This window comes from Vulpes lagopus, chromosome 24, assembly GCF_018345385.1.
Source record: "Vulpes lagopus strain Blue_001 chromosome 24, ASM1834538v1, whole genome shotgun sequence".
NCBI classification, from domain to species: Eukaryota; Metazoa; Chordata; class Mammalia; order Carnivora; family Canidae; genus Vulpes; species Vulpes lagopus.
In genome coordinates, this window is record NC_054847.1 from 58,342,599 (window position 1) to 58,361,694 (window position 19,096).

The window sequence follows — 19,096 nt, forward strand, 5'->3', positions numbered from 1 at the left end:
GCTGGCCCCGCGCGCACGCCTCCTACCCGGTTGCGCCGCGGAGTGCGGGCGACGGAGATGCGAGAGGGGCACCTGAGGCCGTCTCCCCGCGCCCGGGGACCCGGAGCCGCCCCAGCCCCACGCCGACATCCGAGGCCCCGGGCAGGCCGGAGGGCGCCCGGAGGGAGGCGCGCTTCCATGGAGGGCCGGGCGGCCCCATCCCGAGCCGGGTTCCTACCTCCGACCCGTCTGTCCGCGTCGGACCCGCCGGAGCCCAGGTGAGAGGAAGGCCGGGAGGGCAGAGCGGCCTCCGCCACCGGGGGTGACCAGGGCTCCCCCTGCGCCCGCCCCCGCCTGCTGGGTGGGCGCACCTGCCTCGCGCGGGCAGCAGGAGGGACGTGGGCGAGTGCGCAGCTCGTGGGGCCCTTCCCCGCCCCCTGTGGCTGACCCGTCGTGGGGCGGTGAGCGCCACCCCTCATGCCCACCCCTGCGCGCACACACGACACCTGGCGCGCGCGCGCACGGTCCTCCTCCCTGCCGGCCTCCTGCGGTCAGCCAGGGCGAGACCTGAATGGTGAGCCCCACCCCAGCCCCAGCGCAGTTAGCGGAGAATTTTGCGAACTCGGGAGCCTGGGGAGCCTGGGGAGCCTGGGAGCCGGCCCTAAGGGGCCGCCTGCACTGGTGCGGGCAGCAGATCCCAGGCGGGGCGGGGGCGGCAGCGGGGCACGAGGGGGTACGCGGGGGGAGGGGGTGCGGGCAGCAGGGGGGCGGGGGGTCGGACAGGGGCGGGGAGGAGGGTAGTGGGAGCCGGGGCTGGGGAGGGGGGAACGGGAGCCGTGCGCCTGCGCGGGTCTGCACTCTGGAGGTTCAGGGGTGACCGTGGGGCCCCCTCCCCTCCCACCGTGGTCCTGAGGGTTGGTTTCTGGCAGTCGGAACAGGGCCACGGTCAGGGACCACTACTTCCCTTTGTCACCTTTCGTCACCTCCACAGAAACCCCAGCCCAGCGCTTGTGTCTGGGCTCCCATGAATTTACTTGGTCTCTAGAATTCCTTGGGCTGCGCAGACCCAGGGTTCCTCCAGCGCCTGCTCAAGGCCAGTGTTTGGACCAAGTGGCATTTGTGAGATGGATTCTGACTCTGCTGGTGCGTCTCGGAACGGCTGACCTCCTTGGACTGGTTGGTGGCCAGCCCTGCTCAGACAATGGCTGGGGAGGAGGGTGGGCAGGTGAGCCCTCCATGGTGGTCCTGTGCGAGGGAATCCAGGCCCAGCAGAGGAGTGTCAGGAGGTGGTTGTGCTTCTGCTGAGAAATCCTGGAGGGGTCCCACAGACCCCAGCCAGGCTTGAGCAGAGGAGAGGCCATCCTACCCTCGCCCCAGCCTGTGGGGCTCTGCAGGTGACTGCTGTCCTCCCGAGGCTTTGCTTCCTTAATAATTCCCGGTTAGTCAGAGATGGGACTGCTCTGGATGCTCCTAAAGGTGAACTGGGGAGGGGGGTGCATTGCTGGCGGGTGTTTGGAGTGGATGGAATCCACTGGGCTGTGTTTCCCTGGGGCTTACCAGCCACACACATGCTGAGTTATACACTGTGGCTAAGAAAAGACATATTTGTATCTTAATTGGAGACAGGTTAGGAAAACAACTTTAAGATTCTTTCCAAGGCCAGTGCCAAAGAGTGTTCTAATCCTTTTCCATTTACAATGTATATATTACACTTTGCAAAAGTTTTTTTTAAACCTTGAGATTTCCATAATTCAAGAAAAAAATTAGTGTTTTTGTAGGCATGGGAAGAAAAGGAGGGAATCGCGTTGTTAGCTGGCACAGAACGGGAGGCTGTGCAGTTTTTCTGCACACGCCGAGATCTTCTATGCCTGGCACAGAGTCCTGGGCATGCCAGATGCTCACAAAATATGAGCTGGTTGATGAATTGTTGGAGTTATAATTAAGAGTTTCTACCCAGTGTATGGCCAGGCGCTAAATTATCATAATTACAGCTGTATGTGCCACAGTTAGTAGGTTGTCCAGAGCTTATCGGCTGGCAGGAAATGATAACGTGTTGGGGTTTGCCTCGCAGAGACAGGTGGGGTCCGGGTGTCTGGGGAGGAGACTCAGCAGTGTCTTCCTCCTCCAGTCCCACAGTTCCGGCTGCTGTTCCGCTCAGGCTCAGGCGCCGGAGGGCAGGACGGCAGGACGAGCTGAGGAGTGTTAGGAGTAGGAGGGAGTTTCAGCTTCTGCGGTGGGTGCGGATATGTGGGGGTGGGAGTGAAGGGGAGCAGGTGGGGTGGCACCAGGGCGTGTGTGAGCTGGGGGATGGGGGGGCCACCGCGGGAGAGTTGCTGGGGGCAGGACCTCGGAGACGGGGGGAAGGTGGGCTTTTCTGGATGACATGGGTGTCGGAGGAGCGTGGCCGTGTGGGTCTGTGTACCTGCACATCTGTGTATGAATGAGAATTTCACAAGGAATAGGGACATTTTAGGGCTGATGCCAGAGAGCCCCAGTGCCTGATGGCTCGCTCTCTCATGGTGGCCGGAGTAAGGGCGCATCGGGGACCCCCTGGCTGGCAGCGAGGGGCCAGCTCCTGACACCTGGCTGTCCCTCTCTATGGAGTACGGCCCTGGACCTGGCCAGGGATACAGTGGCTCCTGGGCCCCCCACAGCCTCTTAGCAGTGATTGATGTGCCCTTCAAAGCCAGAGAGGGGGCAGCCCCAGTGGCGCAGCGGTTTGGCGCCGCCTGCAACCCAGGGCGCGATCCTGGAGACCCGGGATCGAGTTCCACGTCAGGCTCCCGGCATGGAGCCTGCTTCTCCCTCTGCCTATGTCTCTGCTTCTCTCTCTCTCTCTCTCTCTCTGTGTCTCTATGAATAAATAAATTTTAAAAATCTAAAAAAAAAAAAAAAAGCCAGAGAGGTGCTCAGGGCTACTGAGAGGGTTTGAGACCTAGGTGTCCAGCGCCTCCTGTCCCTGGGCTCTGGGGCCAGCTCCTCATTTGGCAGCTTACCTGTGGGCACCTTCAGTCTTCCCGAGGCTCCATTCAACAAACAGATCTATTTGTAAGAGCAAACCTGCATCACAAACCACCTTGAGAAGCAAACGAACCAAATGTCAAGTGGGCGCACCCCCGAAGGCTGCCAAGGCTCTGCTCCCAAAGGAGCCCTGTGAACAGCATGTGTCCACCTCCTCGTGTGACAGGTGAAGTCAGACTCACAACCTGGTTACCTGCGGCTTCTGTTATTAATACCACTTGAGCCCTGGGGGTGCATGTGCCTGTGAGAGCCAATGCAAATGTCCTGGGCCTGTGGGCCACAAACTGGTGGCAGACGTGTGACTGCTCGTGTTCTCCCACAGCAACAAAAAGCCAGGCTGAGCTGTGCCATAGCTTTCTGACTTTCAGAGGGAAACTTGTACCATAATATGTTCACTCAAAATGGAAATATCCAATATTTTAATGTGATTGTATGTTTAGGAAAAGATTCGTCAAAGTATAAGGTACAAGCAGTGCAGGAGACCTCACGTGGCTCTTTTCAATTAGCGAAGCTAAGATAATGAGAGAGTTCACAGGAGTGCATGCACCCCAGCTCTGTCCTGTCCAGGGCGTCGAGCCCTCTCCTGCATCCGCCATCGATCCGTCCGTCCCAATGGCCGCTGGTGCACCTGCTGGGTGCCAGCTCTCCCTCTGCCTCCCTCGGACCCTAAGGCACGGTGAGGAAGGCAGAGAAGGGCAGGCAGTGGCCAGAGCTCACCATGGCAGTTCCCAGAATTTAATTAAATTCCCGGGTATTTTTAACCTTCTCAGGTATTTGAACAATGAAGTTTAAATCTTAGATTAGACTTGAGTAGTTGTGGGCACGTGAAGTTGAAGGCAAGGGTTCCAGGCCGCAGAATCTCAGGAACTGTCCAGTAGTCTGATCGCCGCAGGACAGCAGGCTTGTGTCTATACAGGAGCAGCACCAGCTGGACACTGTGTGATGGTCCCGGCGGGACTTGGGAGGGACTGGGGGGGACTCGGGGCGTGGAGACTGGGAGAGACTCAGGAGCAGGACTCAGGGGCAGGACTGGAGGGGGGGTGGGACTTGGGGGCTGGACTTTGGGGGGACTTGAGGGGGACTCTGGGGCACAGGGGGTCCATCCCCAGCTACTGCGGCGTCCAGGGGCTTCTGTGCCCGGCAGCTGCCCACACGGCCCTTGGGTGGTGTGAAGTCGTTGGCTGATGCCTTCCCCCAGCCACACCCCTCAGCTCCAGGTTGGGGGGTTGGGGAGGCCCAGGGAGTTAGATTCTCAACACTAATTCTGAGTGATTTTCATCATTTTGAAGGTTAGAAGTTCTGGTTTGTGGCTGGAACTGGCATCGTGGTAGCAAGACAGACAAGAGAAAGTAGCCCAGTTTCCTGTCTCCGGGGTGTGGTTTCCTCTCCTGGGAGTTCACAATCCTGGACCGCCCCGTCCACACCGTGTGTCTCAGGTCTCTCAGCGAACTTAAGTGTAGAAGTTTCCGAAAGCTCTTTGCTAGGAAGTCCAGGCCAGGGCAGGGCGCTGAGGTCAGGCCTGGCTGTGCTTAGGCCCCTGCTGACCAGCGCCTTGCAGGGCCCCCTTCCTCCCTCTGCTTGGGTTTGCACTCAGGGGGCAGAGTCACATGTGCGGCCAGCGGGTGTCTGATCATCCTCTGAGCAGACACGTAAACCCGTGTCTGGTAAAAGCCAGGAAGAGGATTCCCCTTTCTTTTGTGTTTTTGGGGTGTGGCCGTGCCCTCATGGGTACGCTCACAGGAAAATGAACTGCGTGACAAGGGTATTTTATTTAACGTCATAGCAGTTAATGCAAGAGAGTGAGATGTTTTGGTGAAATAAAATGCATTAAAAGTTAATGTTCATTATGTGGATTAGTCACCGGGAAACCAAAACCGTTCTCTTGGCATCTGTGAGGTTCGAGCGTGGTGTTGGGAGCAGGCGGTGCCTGGTCGTCTGGCCGCTTTTCTGGGGTTTTGAGCACAGCTCACATGCGGCTGGTTCACCTTTCCTTCAAGAAACGCATAGTTTCTGACTGTGAACAAATTTCCTTGATTATTTTCCACCAGAAGGAAAGGACATCTTTTAGATGAGGAAGGATAGTGAATATATAGGGTGGCTGCTTCAATGCTCAACAGATTAGGGAGAGAATTCCAGAGTCTGGAGAAGATGGGGCGCAGGAGCCGGTGGGTGGCGCTCGGGGTAAACAAGTCGGCTGTCCTCTGGAAGCTGCGATACATTGTGTTCCTGGGAAGCCCACCACTGGGGCCTGCGGGGTGCGGCGCTTCTGCTTCGAGGACCTCGAAGCACCCCAGCTGGGTGCCGCACCCTGAGACCCAGCCTTGGGCAGACCTGCTGGCGGGAGAGCTGCGTCTAGGCCTAGCGGGAGTGTCTGGATGGGGCCACCCTTCCCAGTGAGGTTGGCATCTGGGCCCATCGGTCATGTCTGGGCTCATGCCCTTTCCCAGGAACTGCGACATTATTTTGCAGCAAAAGGCATGTGACCCGGGAAGGCAGGCAGCTCTGAGCCCAGGGGTGCGACAGAGGTGGTTTCTCCTGTTTCCAGACGCAACACATGCAGGTGTGAGTTGCCTATCACCGCCTCCACCACGGGAGACTTGGAGACAGAGGTTAAAGGGAAGCATGCACTGTCCACCTCCTGTGAGACCTGCCCTCCAAGGTGATGGCCCCCGACTACGAGGACCGTCCTCCTCTGGCGGTGTTTGCATGTGTCGGCTTCACTTATGTCTCATGTTTCTGCTGGTGCTGCTGCATGTATTCTGTGTGGATTTGTCAGTGTGTGTCCACGTGTCCTTCTGTGGTTGGCCACGTGGACTGTTTCTAACTTCCCAACTTTCTAAATGCCCCAAAGTACCCCCTAATACATGTTTTCATACATAAATGCTTGAAACTTTGCACTGGGTCAAAAGATAAGGACCCTGGGGGCTCTTGATACATATCAAGTGGTTTCTCAGGAGCCACCTGTGCGGTGCAGCCCGTGGAGCGTCTGGCTTGGGAGGTGGGTTTGAGCCCCGCATCTGGTGCGGCACTCAGTGGGAAATCTGCCAGAGACTCTCCCCCTGTGCCCCTTCCCCCCCTACTGTCTCCCTCTCTCTCTCTCTCTCTCTCTCTCTGTCTCTCTCTCTCTCTCTCTCCCTCTCTCAAATAAATAAATAGATCTTTAAGAAAAACACTGCTTCAAGGGAAGTTGTGCAGCTGCATCCCCTTCACGCACCACCCTCTACGGCACGCTGGCATCAACTCTATCCTCTGCCTCAGATCCCCACAGCCAGCGTCCTTTTGCTATAGGGGACGCTCAGTCTCATGAGATAGCCTCACAGGAAGCAGTAGTGAGCAAGCCTATGCGCTGCTGTCGGCCACTGTCCCTGGGCCTTCAGTTGTGCATGCAGGTGCATGCACACACATGTCTGTGTACAGGAGGTACCGGTTACCTGTGTGTGTTCCCAGAGACCGGTGCTGCCCCCGGGAAGGCTGGCCCCCAGCGCTGCCTTCTCATTCTGGGGTCGGCCTGTCTGTGGCCCGTTGTGTGCCCCATCTTGGTGTGGGCTTCTTCACAGGCTACCACATGCGTCGTGACCCTGGACTTGCCTCCAGCCCCGGGACCACCCAGCCACATAAGCACCGCCATGCAGGGTCCGCCGTCCTCAGGGCTGTCTGTGGTGGGGCCGCACATGTGTTATGTCAGGAGACAGCGTGCGGAGTGAGCTGGGTCCACAGAAAGTGAGAAAATGTGTCTCTACCCTCTAAAGTCTCAAGTGCGGTCATGGGGAGGAGCTGTGGGCACATACAGTAGATCCGCACACTCATACATGTGAGCCTGGTGGGTGGCGGAGAGCTTAGGCAAGTTGCCAGCCATGTCCTGACTAGCAGATGCTCCTCCAGCCCTGGCTCAGCACTGAGGAGACACCCAGAGGACGTCCCCACAGGGTCTGACCTGCGAGGTCTGAGCTGGGCTGTCTGTGCATCACCGTCTTGTTCGAGTCAATCTTCCTGATGTCTGTGTGAGGGGGGACATGCATGACCTGAAAACTCACCCAGGGCGCCTCTGAGCCTTGTCTCCACCGAGCATGGGAGCCTGTGACCTCTGAGAGCTTGGTCACCTCCCAAGACAACAGGCAGCCTGAGAAGCCTTCCATCCGTGCTTGGCCCCCTGTTGTCCCACACAGCGGTCCTGCCCCATAGGCCACCCATCAGTAGGCCTTGTAAGATCTCATGGGTGTCTGTCTCCTGAGTGCATCCAGTGCACAACCCTGGGCTTGGGGATTATTCTGGACCCTTCAGGCCTGGAGAGGGAGAAGCCATCTGTCCCCCCAGGAGCTGGCATGGTTAGTACCTATAGGAGGAGGCTTCTCTGCTGCCCTTGCAGCATTTCCACCAGCAAAGTGACCTCTTGCTCCCCTTTCTGGTGCCGGCAGTTTCCTGAGACCGTGTGGTGACGTCTTTCAGGCTGTGGCCAGAAGTAAGGGCTCATGAGCCTCCTCAAGTGAGTGAAGGTGAAAGCAGCGCTGCTTTGGGGCCAGAATTAGAAATTACTAACAAATAGGAGTTTGCATTGTTTTCCTTTCCCTTGTGGATCCCAGCGGCTGACACGTTCCTGGATGCTCATGTAGGGCATCAGGCTGCCACCAGGGCGACTGTCGCTCATCTGTTCCTAAGTGTAGTGTTGGAATCAGCCCCTACCCTGGGGCCACCTGGACAGGACTTTGGGGAGACTCCCCAGCCTTCATGCTAGAGCCGAGGAAGAGCCCAGAGCATGGCAGGCTCAGGCCCATGGGCCTCCCCTGGCCATCCCGGCCCTGCGCCCCAGGCCTGAACATGCAGATTTGTGGCGAGGGCTGCACGCGGGGGCTTTGTGGCGAGGGCTGCACGCAGGGGCTCTCCTCGCACCCGGGACACACTCCAGGCCGTCTCCAGCATCTCTGCTGCCCCTGGTGTGTTGCCTGAGTCACTCTCGCAGGCGTTCGATCTCCCCAGGGGAGCATGACAGGCATCTGAGCTTTACGACTTCTCACGCACATGACGCACTTAACCTTCACAAACATCCTGAAGCAGTTGTGTTTAGTTTTATAGATAAGAAACTGCGTAATGAGCTCAGGGCCACCTGTATCTTAAGCTGATGACGGGGACGAATTTTCTTTTTTTTTTCTTTTTTTTTTTTAATTTTTATTTATTTATGATAGTCACACACACACAGAGAGAGAGAGAGGCAGAGACATAGGCAGAGGGAAAAGCAGGCTCCATGCACCAGGAGCCCGACGTGGGATTCGATCCCAGGTCTCCAGGATCGCGCCCTGAGCCAAAGGCAGGCGCTAAACCGCTGCACCACCCAGGGATCCCGAGGACGAATTTTCTGACTCAAAATCTACTCTCCCAGTTTGTCCCTGGCCGGTGGCCCCTCCCTGACTGTTCTCTGTCACTTTGGGCGCATGGCCATGGCCCCTGTGGGGCTGGCCCTCCTCACACCACGGCCAGAAAAGCTGGTCCTTCTTTGCCGCCCCAGATCCGACCTTGCATCTGTACGAGAGAGCCCGGTGTACTGCCCCCAGGTCCATAGACGCCCGGGCACTGCAGTGCCTTGGGGGCCTTTGTCCTACCCTCCCTCCAGTGAGGAGGGCCTTACATCCATGGGGCCTTATCTCATATGGTGCCCCACGGCATTCTGCCCTAGACGGGAAGCCTGATCACTTCTTTTAGAAAACACAAGGGCTTTTCCCACGACGCTGACTGCCCTGGCCCCCCAGGCCCTGGAAGTTCACTGCTTGGGTTGCAGTTCCTCATCCACCCTGTGGAGACTGTACCTGCCGGGCTGGTGGCGCCGGCAGCTAGCTCATGGTTGGTGTCTGCTCCACCGGCGGCACCTGCATTCAGGCCAGCCTGGTGCCATGTTCAGTCAGCCCTGCATGGCTGTCCTGTCCCTGAGCAGAAACGAGCCCCACCAGTCTCAAATCAATATAACTTACAAAATGGTATTAATTCTTTTAAAACTCCTAAGAAAAGACATTTCCAGGCTTGGGTGATCTCACTAGGAAGTTCTATCTTTTTTTTTTAAGATTTTATTTATTTATTTATTTATTTATTTATTTATTTATTTATTTATTTATGAGAGACACAGAGAGAGACAGAGAGAGAGAGAGGCAAAGACACAGGCAGAGGGAGAAGCAGGCCCCATGCAGGGGGCCTGACATAGGACTCAACCCCGGGACTTCAGGATCACACCCTGAGCCGAACGAAGGCAAGTGCCCAACTGCTGAGCTACCCAGGCGCTCTTCTACCAAACATTCAAAAAGGAGTGAATTCTATCAACCATTCAACAAACAGGAGAGAACTCCTGATCCACTTCACGAAGTCACATTCCCTGAGAATACCCAGAAAGGAACCACAGGTCAATATCACCCATGACCTTAGACACAAAATCCTAAACACAATATTAGCAGATTGAATCCAGTGATGTATGAAGGTGCTGGACCGCATGAGATTTACTTCAGGCATGCACGGCTGGTTCAACATTCAGAGTTCACCGTGTCCACAGAAGAGACACACCGTCTCCTCAGTTGGTGCAGAAAAGCCTTTGATAAGATCCAACACCCACCTGTCATGAAAACTCCCAGAAAACAGGGCATAGACATTCACCTGGATAAAGAGCATCTACAGAAGCCCTGAAGCTAAGAGCGTGCGAGGTGAAAGGGTGAGTGATCCCCCCTCCCCCGAGAGCAGGAACAGGGCAAAGCTGTGCCCTCTCACTATTGCTCAACCTGGTCCTGGACATTAGAGAAAACAGGAAAAGGATGGGCAGCCTGGGTGGCTCAGCGGTTTAGCGCCACCTTCAGCCCAGGGCCTGATCCTGGAGACCCGGGATCGAGTCCCACGTCGGCTCCCTGCATGGGGCCTGCTTCTCCCTCTGCCTGTGTCTCTGCTCTCTGTGTGTGTGTCTCTCTCATGAATAAATAAATAAAAATCTTAAAAAAAAAGAAAAGGACATAACAGGGATGCAGTCAGGCAGGAAGAAGGATAACATCCCTGTTTGCAGATAGCAGGACTGTCTACATGGGAAATAACCAGGGGAAGTCCCCCAAATCTCCTAAGCAGAAGGAAAGACGGGCCATGTTCATAGATTGGAAGACTACAGTCTAGCTGTTTGCTCTCTCCAGCTGGTCTGTGTAGTCAATAAAACCTCTCTCAAGATCCCAACAGAATTTCCGTAGATGCAGACAGCTGATCCTGAAATCCATGTGGACAGGCACGAGTGCTGACATCGTAGCTACAACAATCTCAAAACCCAGAAACAAAGTGTGAGTCCTCGCTGCCTCATATTCATGTTCATTATGTAGATCAAGGAGCCAGGGCCTATGACGCTGGCCGAGGGGCAGACAAATGCACACGACGATGAAACCATTCGGACCCAGCCCAGAGTGTCCACCGATTCTTGACAGAGTTGAAGAGCCAGGTGAGCAGAGCAGCACAGCCTTTACAACAAGGATGGTGGAACAGCTGGTCATCTAGACGTGGGGGAAACCTCATCCTTCACCTCACATCTCATAGGAAAATCGGCTCAAAAATGGATCACAGTTTTAAGTGTAAAATGTTCAGCTACAAGATGTTTAGGAAGAAAATAGGAGAAAACCACTCATACCTAGGGTTAAGCAGTTTTTAGACCTGAGGCAAAAAGCATGATCCATAAAAAGTAGACTTGATAAACTTGACCTCATCAGAATAAAAAAACTGCTTGTCAAAGGACCATTTAAGACCAGAAAAGGAAAAGCTAAGTGAGAGAAAGTATTGGTGAACTACACATCCAATAAAGGAACAAAATCTGTGATACATAAAGAATTCTCAAAACTCAATAGCTACACCCCAAAAAAACCCACAAATAAATAAAATATACAATAAATGAGCAAAATATGTGGAAAGACACTTCACTACAGAGGATATACAAAGGATGGAAGAAAAGTTGTCCCACAGCATTAGCCATTAGGGAAGTGCAAGTCAACACTGAAGGAGGTATCACCACACATTTGTCAAAGTGACTAAAATGAGAAAATACACACAACAAATACCGGCGAGGACATACAGACATGACCACTCGTCAAGTCAGTCATGGAGCTGCCCTGCGGCCTAGCCGCTCCTCTCTGGGCATCCGTCCCACAGAATGACACCTGACGTGCACAGCCTGCACACCTGCTTGCTGTGGTCATGTGTGTAATAGTCCAGAGCTAGACATGACCCACATGTCCTGTGGTGAACAGCCATCCTGTGAGACGTCCTTGCCACGAACACTGCTCAGGCTCAGAAAGAGAGAGGTATTGATGCACCAGAGGTTTGGACCGATCTTCAGGGAGTGATGCTGAGTCAAGTAAGCCCATCATTCTGATGATTCCAATTTACATTATATTCTTGAACCGACAAAATTACAGAGATTGTGAACAGATTAGCCATCGCCAGGAATTGAGGAGGCAGGGAAGGGAGGGACCTGCTGGTGCTAGATGTCCTAGTGGTGGAAATGTGGGGGAGCCAGGAGAGGACACAGAAGCCCTTTATATATTTCCTCAACCACTTGTGAACCTACTGATATTTCAAAATAAATTTAATCTTTAGGACGCATGTGCAACTATTTCATATAAAACTTCGTAAAAGTGCTAAATGTCACCTTGAAAGTCACCTGTGAGGCTAGGATTGGATTTGAAGGGGCTGTGAGGGGGATGGTAAGGATGGACTGTCCACTCCAGGTGCTGTTGGGGGGAGGGTATAGCGGGACGTGGACTGTCCCTTCCGGGTACTGTGGTCAATGTTGTCTACTACTGTGAAGGACCTTAGTTGGGGAGGAGGAAGGCTTTTCAGAGCTCGGCTTTGAACGTCAGGATGCTCCGTGTGTGGTGGAGATGAGTATAAAATACGGTCAGTGATGCGCACAGCTGAGATGAGGACAGCTTCCCTTCTGGAAGGAGAAGCTACCGGAACAGTGTGGACAAGAGTGAGGTGGATGGAGGAGATCCCTCATCGTCTGTGCCTGGACTCCTGGGACAAGGAAGGAGGCGTGGGGTTTGACACAGTCCACCCAGTGCTCTGTAAGCAGACAGCACAGCCCCAACCTGTCCCCCAACCGGGTCCTCCGCCGTCCTGTTCCCGTCCACGTCTTCAGAGCAGAGGGCAGCCGTGGCCAGGGAATCTGAGGATGCATGACCCTGTCCCGGGAGGTCTCATACCTCGCTGTGGGTGGACCCCTGGAGCCCCGCCCCCAGAGCCCAGCAGCTTCTGCGTGGGGACAGGGGGCCTCAAGCAGGGGCTCCCGGGGCTGCCCGCCGCTGGTGATGGGGTGACAGGTATTCTCCTCCCTCCACTGTGTCGCACACCCGAGGTTCGCCCTCCCGGGGTTTGGGTTCTAACTGAACATGAGTTTTCACGAGGATGAACCTCACCTAATTCAGGTGAGTCACAGACGGGAACGGGAAAGACCAGCACGTGTCCTTGCATGCGCTTAAGGTGCAGAGCTGCGGCCTGGCTGGACCACCTTCTTCTGTGGTGATCCGCTGACCTGTGAGGGGGCCGCGCAGCGGGGGGTGACCCAGAGGACAGGGGTGGGGTGCGGGGGCGGGGATGGGGGCTGCTCGTTGCCACTGGGCCTACAGGTGGCCTCGGGTGGCAGCGAGTGTCCTGCTCAGCCGTCAGCTCCGGGGCCCTGGACACATGGGGGCTGTGCACCTGACGTGCCATCTGCAGTTCTGGGGTCCCCCTCTCTGCCCGCCCCCCCCCCGAGGTCAGTGGCCATGCGGGCCATTAACACCATGTGGATGGTGTGGGAATGAGACATTTGAGTTATTTCAACCCATTGGTTATTTTCCGAATGTGGATAAAGGACCTGTTTCAAATTGAACGCAAGGCTATTACTACAAGTGGTTGTGGTTGAAGATTGTGTCTTCAGCTCTTTGTCATGGGTGCTAAACTGATCCCCCTGCAGAGGTCCTCACAGCCCCACAGGGGAAGCTGGGGAGCCCTTGCTGACCTCCCCACAGGGGAGGAAGGGGCGGGGCAGCCCAGCCTGGGGACAGGAAGGAGCACAGACTGATGGTTGCACTCCTACAGGATTTGCAGCAAATGCCCAGGCATGGGCAGGTGGTGTTGCGGCCCCTTGACCCCTTCACACCACATTGTCCCCTGCAGCTGTCACACAGCTGTCACATGGCTGTCACAGGCTCGCGTGGTCAGCAGGTGCTGGGTGGTCACGTCAGGGGGCACATGAGCTTCCCAGGATGTCCTGTCCTGTGTCCTTGCCCATCGTCCGCCCACACCCTCTGCCGGTCCCTCTGCCCTACCGCCGTTCCTGCACTCCCTCAGTTCTCATCCTGGACCCCACCCCAGGGCTGTGGGGGTCCCCAGGTGGTGGGTGGCAGCCACCCTGCAAGAGGGACCTGAGGCCACAAACAGGATGGTGCACTTCCCAGAGTGAGAGCTCCCTGTCACTGGTAGAGGCGGGGGAGGGCAGGGGGGATGTGCAGGGCCAGGGCCCAGCACAGAGGCGGCAAACTCGGGTATCCAGAGCCTCAGAGGAGCCGGAGGGACTGTGGTGAGCCCCCCTCCTCCACTGGCAGCCACAGGAAACCCCTGAGCGGCGGGGAACTGCGAGAATCCTGAGGCATCCGAACAGTGCGGTTGCTGTGAGCTTGTCACCCATGAGCTGTGTGGGCCGTGAGCATTGGGAGCCACGGGCCGGGGGTTGCCGTGTCGGAGCAGGACTGGTGCAGGCTGAGCTCTGCCACCATGCGGAGGTTCTGGAGCCTTGGGGACCCCGAGGTGACCTCTGCACGAGGACCCGGGAGGCACAGAAGAGAGGGACGGGGACTGGACCCCCAGGCCTGTCCTGCAGTGCCCATATGAGCGTGGGCCGTGCCGTGTGTCCTGGGAACTGTGAGCGGGCAGCCTGAGACCCGGACCTCCCAGCCAAGCGCCGAGCCCCGTGAGGGCCGCCATGCGCACTGCCACCGGCGAGGGGAAGCAAGCCGCACCGGGCCAGGCCCTGGGAGGAATCCAGCATGCTCCGTTGGACATGATCCCCGTGGTCCGTACGGTAGTCAGCGATGAGATCAGAAGCGATGACATGGCTCTGGAGAGGGTTTTACTGTAAAACACGCAGACTATGAGGTCAGTAAGCATCCAATGCAGGAATAGGAGCACACTCAGGCCCCCCGTGGCCCCCTCTGGGCCACTCTCTGCCTTCCCACTGGGCCCCTGCTCCCAATCCAGTCCATGCACACCTGCCACCCCATCCCCAGCCCTGGCAGCTGCTTCCTGGCCGTTGCCTCCTCTTGGAAGCACCATGTCCGCTGCTGTGAATGATGCTTCTATGAACATGGGTGGCCAAATATCTGGGTTCTTGTGGATAAGAACCCGGATGTGGGTTAGCTGTGGGCTCCGATGGCAGTTCGGGTCTTAATGTTTTGAGACACCCCCATGTCGTGTCCGTGGTACCCGTATCACATCATATTCCCAGCACCCCAGGCTCCCAGTTTCCCCCGCCAACACCTGAGGGGCTTCCTGCGGCTGTTTGTTTATTTGTTTTATTTCAAAACCATCCTAAAGCATATGAAGCCGTGTCTTTGATTCCGATGTCTGTCTCTCCAGGGCTTGGGGCCATCACAGCGTCCCGTCGCACGTGCTAGCTATCCCTGTGTCTTCCTTGGGGAAATCTCCCGTTCACACGCTTTGCCCATTCTAAGACTTCTGTGTCACTGCGGATTCCCCGGGCTTGTGCAGCATTCTAGGTGTTGAACATTCCCTGCCTCCAGTCTGATCTGCGAGTTCTTCACTCTGCGGAGGCTGGTGTTTGATCAAGTACACGTAACCTGGGGCAGCCCCGGTGGCGCAGCGGTTTAGCGCCGCCTGCAGCCCGGGGTGTGATTCTGGAGACCCAGGATCGAGTCCCACATCGGGCTCCCTGCATGGAGCCCGCTTCTCCCTCTGCCTGTGTCTCTGCCTCTCTCGCTCTCTCTCTGAATAAATAAATAAATAAATCTTTAATAAAAAAAAAAAAGTACATGTAACCTCTCTTCTCCTCTGTTCCTTACTCGTCTGGTGTCATATCCAAGAGCTCATTACCAGTCCAGCGCCGTGACGATGTACCCTGGGTTCTACAGTGTTGGCTCTCACATTCACGTCTTTGATGCATTTCGAGGTAATTCCCTCACCTGCAGTATCTTACTGGTCTAAGCCGTTCATTCTGCGCATGGATGTCTGGCTCCCCAGCTCCATAGAGTCACCTTGGTACCCTGCAGACAATTGTGTGACCACATGTGGTGTACAGATCTCGGCCCCCGCTCCATCCCTAGGGCCCGTACATCTGCCTTGATGCCAGGACCACCCCCCGTTTGCAGTGTGAAATCAGGAAGTGCGAGATCTCCAACTTTGTTCCTTCTCAAGATTGTTTTGGCTGCTTGGAGACCTCATGTGAACTCGGAGGTGGATTTTCTGTGTCGGCAAGCACATATTGTTGGGACTTGGACAGGGGGCGTTGAGTCCAGGTCATTCTATGGGTGTAGATGACCTGGTACCATAAGTCTCCACTCCACGAATGCAGGGTATGCTTCCTAGTTCCTGCAGCCTTTGTAGGGAAGAAGACTTACCTCCTTGCTCAGGTGTAATCCTATCTATTTCACTCTTTATTGTGCTATGTACATGGAATACTTTTCTGTTTACAGTGGTCGGGGCCTTGTGGGGTCCGGGGCCCCTCCCCACATGCTCCTAGCCTCCCTCATGATGCTTCTGCCATGAGGTCCTCGGGGCTTTACAACCACAGACAGAGATCCCTCCAACCCCCCCCAGTCCAGTGGCATCTCCCCAGGTCCAGTGACATGAGGACCCCCATTGGGACACCGTCCACTGGGCTCCTTGTCCCTAGTGCCCCTGGGCCACCCAAGGACAAGCTCCTGGATGAGAACATGTACCTGGCACAAACACTCTCCAGGAGGGTCTTGGGTGTCATGGGTAAAGGGGTGGCACTCATGGACCCCGTGGGCCCCACGCCTGACCTGCTGAAGGGGGGGAGGGGGGGAGTGACTTTGCAGGAGCAGGAAGTTGGCCCTATGTAACTCATTCTTACCCGTAGCAGCTATAGATGGAAGAGAAGGGAGAAACAAACTTCCTGCTGCTGATGGGAAACAGCATTTCTTTCAAAACTTTTGTTTTCTGCTGAAAATCACAGCAACTGACACACAAATGATCTAGAGCCGTAGGAAGGTGTCTCATCCAGGGTCCTGATGGTGCCATGGAGGGTGCCCTGTGCTTTCAGGAGCAGGTAGATGGCCTGACGCCAGGAGACATGGACGCAAGCACCAGCCCCGTCACTTGGAACAGCTCCAACCCAAGGCAGAGACGCTTCTCCCGGCGGAAGTGTCTGGAAGGCACCTCCTTGCAGGCAGAGCTCAGGGCACATGGGGCGTTCAGGGCAAGCCACTCCGCAATTGGCCAGAGATGAGTCTCTGGCAGCCCTGCCACTGAGAGGAGCCCCTTGGTGGCCATGAGGCCATGGACCCCAGGTCTGGCCGGGCTGCTGGGTCACTGAGGACACACGGTCCAGCCCCTTGCAGCGCAGGGCCCACCTGGCCAGGGTAGATGCTCCCAAACATCGGTGTGTCCGGTCAGAAACAGACACCATTGGCTGCCGTGAACGGCATGCTATGAATGACGTGCCGTGAATGATGCTTCGTGAACACCTGGTGGAGGCCATGTGTGTTCGCCTAGGGGTAGAGTTGCTTGGTTGCACATTACTTCTGTTTAATTTTTTGAGGATCCGTTAGACTATCTTCACGGCGGCTGCAACCACTTACACCTCACAAGGCACCCAGGGTGCAGGTTCCTCCAGGGCCTCACCTATGCCTCTGGTTGTTTATCTTTCTGATTCAGCCATCCCAGCTGTTGAGAAGTGGGGTCTCCGGCGGTTGTGATTTACATTTCCCCAGTAGCTGATGCCATCGAGCGCCTTTCCGGGTATTTATTGGCCATATGTGTGTCTTCTCTGGAGAAATGTCTATTCCAGTTGTTTGCCCATTTTTGAACCGGTGGTCTTCTTGTTGAGCTATAGGAGCTTTTACATTCTCCCAATATCAAGTCCTTACTAAATCCATGACGTGAAAGTGTTTCCTCCACTCCATGGGCTCGCTGTCGACATGCCTTTAATTGCGCAAAGGTCTTTGATCTGATTTTCCTTTTGTTGCCTGTGCGTCCCTGTCATAGATAAGAAACCATTGCCAAACTCAACGCTGGAAAATTCTGACACTATGTTGTTTCTAAAAGTTTTAGGGGATCCCTGGGTGGCTCAGCAGTTTAGCGCCTGCCTTTGGCCCAGGGCGCGATCCTGGAGTCCCGGGATCAAGTCCCGCGTTGAGCTCCCGGCATGGAGCCTGCTTCTCCCTCCTCCTGTGTCTCTGCCTCTCTCTATATAGGTCTATCATAAATAAATAAAAATAAATAAATCTTTAAAAAATAAATAAAAGTTTTATAGTTTTAGTTCTTGAAGTTAAATTACTGATCTACTTTGAGTTAAGTTTTATATGTGGTGTGAGGAAGGGGTTCATGTTCACGCATTTGCACATGGATGTCAGTTTCCCCAAAGTGTTTGTTGACAAGGCTGGTTTTTTCCACATTGAGTGGTCTTGGCACCTTGCTTAAAATCAACTGACCATGGGGCACCCGGGGGCTCAGGTGGAGGAGTGTTTGCTTTCGGCTCAGGTCGTGACCCCAGGTTCCCCAGATCAAGTCCTTTGTCAGGCTCCCTGATCAGTGAGGGGTCTGTATCTCCCTACCCCTTTTCCCCCCACTTGTGTGCATGTTCTCCCCTCAAATAAATAAATAAAGTATCTGAATAAATAAGTAACTCCCACTGGCCATAGATGTGAGGATTTATTTCCAGACTTCTGTTAAATCGATAGGTGGGGATGCGCTGGTCTGTGAGCCAGGATCACACTTTGACAGTGGTTACAGTGGTTACTGTAGTAATAACCACTACACTACAGTGGTTACAGTAGTACAGTGGTTACTGTACGTTTTCATATGTTTTTAAATTGGGGAGCATAAGACCTCAACTGTGTCATTCTTTTCAAGATTGTTTTTGCAATTCAGAGTCCCTGGTGTTCCATGTGAATTTTAGAATAGGTTTTTTTTTTTCTATTTCTGGAAAAAACGCTGTTACGATTTTGATGAGTCATCCTAGAGGCGGGCTGAACATCCTGGTAGGCTTTGTCTTCAGGGAAATCGCGGCACTGATATTTGGGGGAGAGTGTGACACTTTCAGTAAAACTTGTCAAATCCAGGGCAGCCTGGGTGGCTTAGCGGTTTAGCTCCGCCTTCAGCCCAGGGCATGATCCTGGAGACCCGGGATGGAGTCCCACGTCCGGCTCCCTGCATGGAGCCTGCTTCTCCTTCTGCCTGGTCTCTGCCTCTCTATCCATGTGTCTCTCATGAATAAATAAATAAAATCTTTAAAAAAAAAAAAAAAACTTGTCAAATCCAGATGCAAGGCTTGTCTCATCCCGGTGCCCAGGGTTGAAGCAGGAAAAGATTTAAAAAACTTCTCTGTTTGAAGTATTTTAGATTTAGAGAAATAGGGATCCCTGGTGGCTCAGCAGTTTAGTTCCTGCCTTCGCCCTGGGGTGTGATCCTGGAGTCCTGGAATGGAATCCTGCATTGGGCTCCCTATATGGAGCCTTCTTCTCCCTCTGCCTACATCTCTGCCTCTCTGTGTGTCTCTCATGAATAAATAAAATCTATTTAAAAAAAAAAAAAACGATTTAGAGAAATGCAGCAGGATTAGCTCAGAGCTTCCTCACCCAGCTGCCATTGGGTCACATCCTAGGTGACGATGACTCGTGACCCAGGCAAGGAGTGTCATTGCCCATAAGCATCTGTGCCCCGGGCCCCCTCAGGTTCCCACAGCCCCCCGCAGGCCTGCAGCCCTCCCTGCATGTCCAGATGTCCGTGGGGTGGGGGCTGCTTGGCCGCAGGAGCATGACCACCCAGGCCCTCAGCCTCCCTGGGACCATGTGAGGCGGAGTTGCACTGATTCTGCAGGATGTGAGGGCAACATGGAGACCGCCAGGCTCCCAGGAGTTCT

At 55.0% G+C, this 19,096-nt stretch overlaps 1 protein-coding gene across 1 annotated transcript in view; it reads left to right on the plus strand.

Annotated features, from left to right (window-relative positions):
• KCNG2 (potassium voltage-gated channel modifier subfamily G member 2) overlaps positions 1 to 19,096 on the plus strand; it is a 60,596-nt gene that overhangs the window by 332 nt on the left and 41,168 nt on the right. The gene's annotated exons all lie outside the window — the stretch shown is intronic.